This window comes from Pteropus alecto, unplaced genomic scaffold (genome assembly GCF_000325575.1).
Source record: "Pteropus alecto unplaced genomic scaffold, ASM32557v1 scaffold51, whole genome shotgun sequence".
NCBI classification, from domain to species: Eukaryota; Metazoa; Chordata; class Mammalia; order Chiroptera; family Pteropodidae; genus Pteropus; species Pteropus alecto.
In genome coordinates, this window is record NW_006431922.1 from 277,445 (window position 1) to 281,971 (window position 4,527).

Below are 4,527 nucleotides of genomic sequence, written 5' to 3' on the forward strand. Positions count from 1 at the left end.
AAATTTAAAAGCATACAAAACATAAAGATATAATGCGAAGAGGAAAGACCAGAGGTTGAAAATCAGACCCACCTTTGTTTAGATATTAGTGCTGCTGAAACCCACTAGGTAACTTTAGACAGGTTATTTAACTTTTCTGAACTAAAAGGTTTTTTTGTGTGTAAAATAAAAAATATTTTTCATTAGAAAATATTTTTCTTAATTGTTTAGAAAGTTAAACACAATACTGATTTAAATAGTTAACATACTGCTTGGCACATTGTAAGATCTCTATTAATAGTAGCTGATATTATGTTGCTCTATAAACAATATACAAATAACAGTGAGACAAATTTTTCATAATGGCTGGGAAAATTTTCACATTTTAGTTCCATAACATTCATTGAGAGTTTACTTTGTGCTAGTTGCCACTCAGAGATTAGAGATAAAAGGACATTTAGACATAGTCCTTTTCCTTCAGGAGTTTAGGCTAAGGTTGCTAAAGTTGCACAAGGAAAACTTTTTCATGGTACATTTCAATTGTCTTTAAAGGTTATATCATTAATTGTTGAATTTAAATCACAGAAATTTTCCAACATATTGTTGTAATGCATAGGATGCCTTGATTAACGTAAAATATTTTCACATCTTTGAGCACATGCTAGAATAGAGAAAGTTTAGTGATTAGAATAGGATATTCTCTTGGTCTGTGGTTCACTGCAATTTCTTTTACAAATATTGAGAACATACGAATGCAATCTATTGTATTACAAGGAATGCAGAGTTAAATAAGATAGAATTTTGTAGTTAGTTGAGGTGACACACATAAAAATAATTGTTATGTAATATAAAATATGTTATTAAAGGGATTTGTAATAAATGCAATGAGAAAACAGAGTAAATATAATTAACTTTGTGTAGGGCATGTGGTCGTTAGAAAAATCTCTGTAAGAGAGATAATATTTGACTAATGAGTACAATTGAAAGAGGCAAATTTTATTCTAGGTTGAGAGAACAGCACAAAGGCTCAAAGGGATTCCTAACATTGCAGAGAGCATTTCATTTATTCATTGAACAAATAAATTGAAGACAACTTTTTGTTGATTTTCATACAAGGTGGCCTTATAAATTTATACCTTGAAGTGCTTTTCTGTTCCAAATATAAAACAATGACAGATGAAATTTTAAAGGCGAACACCTAGAATGATATAGCTGTACTGAAGGCAATAAAATAAAATGAAGTAAACATCTCTGTGGAACAGATACAAAATAAAAATGCTTGATGGTCAGTGAAGGTGCAGATGAAGGACTAGGCCTGCCTGTCTCTAGGTTCAGGCTGGTGAGGTAAATTGCTATTAGGTGGCAGAGAAGAGCTAAGCTCACTGATTGAAATTAGGGGTAAGGTGAGGGGGTCTCCCCTCCTGCAAAAGGGGGAAATATGGCATATATAAAGCCATGGAAGATAGAAGAAACAAGTACAGCCTTGTGATCCAAAATGGAACCAAGCCCCAAGATGACTTTGTAACTACAATTGCAAAGTTCTTAATGTCTCTGTTAAATAATATCTAATCTTCAATATAAGATATGGCTTTGATATGAGGGACCTGGGACACAGGGTGGAAGCACCATAAAACTAGACTGGAAAGAATAAACAGAGAAAGAAATCTTGGTGATAATTGCTAATTCTTAAAACCATTGGGGGAAAACCCTAACAGTGAGAGAGTAGTCAAGAAAATAAAAATGTAATATGAAAGTGCATAAAAGTTTAAGTAGTAGAACAACCTCATAAATTTTTTTAAAAAATAAATATGTTTAGGATGTTAAGGGAGATGAGTGAAGAAATAACATCCATATGAACAAAAAATAATGAAATAAAATCTAGGATGAAATGAAAAAGAGCTGGATACAAAAAAGAATTAAATATCCTGAAAATGAGTAATATAGCCAGTGAAATTAAAAACTCTATAAATGAAATATATTCTAGATTAGACACAGGCAAAGAAGAATTAGCAAACTGGGAATGAGTAATTAAAAATTCACTCAGAAAGCAACAGAGTTAGATATGAAAAATATGATTATGAAAGAGCATTTAAGATACATGGAGAATGCACTGACAGCTTCTGTATATATCTAATAACAATTCTAGAAGGAAAAGAGTACATTGCAGCAAATCTAAAAGAAGAATAATTAGGCTGAGAGCAAACTTCTCTGAAACAGTAAATGTCAGAGTTGCATCAAGATAATCAGCTAAACGAAAATAACTGCCAACCTAGAATTTTATACCTAATTAAATTATCATTTCATATTGAGGTCAAAATGAAGACATTTCAGGCATACAAACACTATGAAAAATTGCAACAACCAGACACTAAAAGAACTACTAAACAGGAGGGGATGGAACACATGCAAAAATTTTGAGCAAATTAGTAAATTCAGGAATATACTAATTGTAAAAGATGACAAATATATTTTTGTTTGTATTTAGAACAGAAGTATTGGTGGTCAGTGAGTAGCTAGAGCAGGCTAAGAGCTTTATTAACTGAAAAAATAAAATGATTGACTAACTTCAGACTTTTTAGAAAATTTTCCATAGCTGCTCAGAGTGTTGGATGATCATGGCTCAAAGCTGAGCCTCTATCAGTGAATTGTTCCCTTACCCTGGCCCCTTTCTGAAAGAAGCCCACGTTTAACAACTGGTAGATATGGAAATATAAAGGTCTGACTTGTTTTTCTCAAAATTGGACAATTCTGAAGGGTCATCTCAATTCCATAACATCTCATGGGATCTGCCAAGGTCTCTGTTGCAATTGCATTCCAATTCAACTTCTCTTTCTGCCCAGTGCTGTTTCCTTTTTCCTTACAGCATTTTTCAAAAACAGTGTGCAAATCTGTCTCAGAGTCTGTTTCCAGGGATCCTGACTGATGACAAATGAGATCCAGTGGTCCCAGAAAGCAAATTCGAAAATGGAATAGTCTCACTGACCTGCTGACATTGAGAACTCCATCACTGCTGGTAGATGGAGTACTGATAACTCTTGGAATAATATAATGGTCGATGAGTTCAATTCTTACCAATGGTACCCCAGGACTGAAAATCAGTGGAAGAGAATTCACTGGCAACAATAATATCTCAGGCATTGAGAGATTTAAGGGTAGTAACTATATAGACCACGGAATTGGATAACTTTTGCCATCAGTGAGAAGGAAGCAGAATGCTTGGTATGCCTCTTTGTATTCTAGAGGAAGCATTTCACGCTTGAGAATATTGCCCTGATCCATATCCCAAATGACGCCCAGAGCAAGATAGAATACTGCAACAGGTTTAGCCTATAGGGCAAGCAGTCTTGCTACTTGGAGTATATGACCTTTAATATCTGAATATCATATTAAATGTTAAAGGTATTTATGGTGAGTAAAGACTGATATTTAAGGCAAGCCCCAATGGAAAATCACAACTTAGATTACTAGAATTTTGGAGTAAGGCCATGCCATTTGCTGTAGAGAACTATACTCTATTTTAAAAATAGCCTCTGTCAAGCTACTGGGCTCTGATTGAGAGAAAACATCTGATCATGGAAATTAAAATAACCATGTGATCAGAGCTGGCCTTGATGAACTGTGTTTTGTCAGAACCATTATGTTATAATGTTAGGAAGGTCCAACAAAATCCATTAATAACGTAGAAGTGTGATTAAGCAAGATTGGGCCAGAAGCTACAGGAAAACTTCAAAAGCAGTGGCCCAGACCCCTCTGCTACCTACCATCTGTGGCTAATTAAGGGTTTTCTTATTAGTAGATGAGGAAGAAGGTCAAGTATAATTTATGGATGAGTTGGCTTGCTACGTGGGTTAAAGTTGAAAATGGACTGCTCAGGAGTAGCCCTAAAAGAGAGCTGTGAGCAGAAATCCTCCCAATTGAAAGAGCTTCGGGTGATGCATGTGGTAATTTATTTTACATGAAAAGTAAAGTAGTCCAATAAAGAATAAATGGGAACTCATGACATTGATGAATAGCTTGGCTGGTTGGTCAGGGGCTTCGGAGGAGAAAGATTGGAGGGTTGATGAGAAGGAGTTCTGGAGAAGAGGCTTGTGGCTGGACTCAGGGAAATGTGCACGATTCATATCACAATTAATATGGAACAAAGAATAGCCACCATGCTAGAGAGGCACCAAACAGTCAAACAGACAGAATGACTCAGCTGTTGCCTTTGGCTATTCCAGTGCTGCAACAATGGGCTTATAAATAGAATAGCTATAGTGGTAAGGATAGGGTCCATGCATGGATATTAAAGAATGGGCTCCCACTCAGCAAGCCTGATCTAGCTATTACTGCTGCTAAATTTCAAACTGCCTGCAACAGACATCAAAGCTGACCACCTGTCTTAGCATTATCCATCGAATAGACAAACTTGCTACTGGGTGGCAAGTTGATTTTAAGGGTCTCTTTCCTCCCTGGAAGGGGCAGTTATTCATTTTGTGTAGAATTAACATATATTATGTGTATATGTTTGTCTTTCCTGCCCTTGGGGTTTTAGCTAGTACAGATTGA

The 4,527-nt window shown here is 35.4% G+C and overlaps 1 pseudogene; it reads right to left on the reverse strand.

Annotated features, from left to right (window-relative positions):
- Positions 1–3,117, reverse strand: part of LOC102894548 — a 32,223-nt pseudogene extending 29,106 nt beyond the window's left edge.
- Between the last annotated feature and the right edge of the window lie 1,410 nt (positions 3,118–4,527).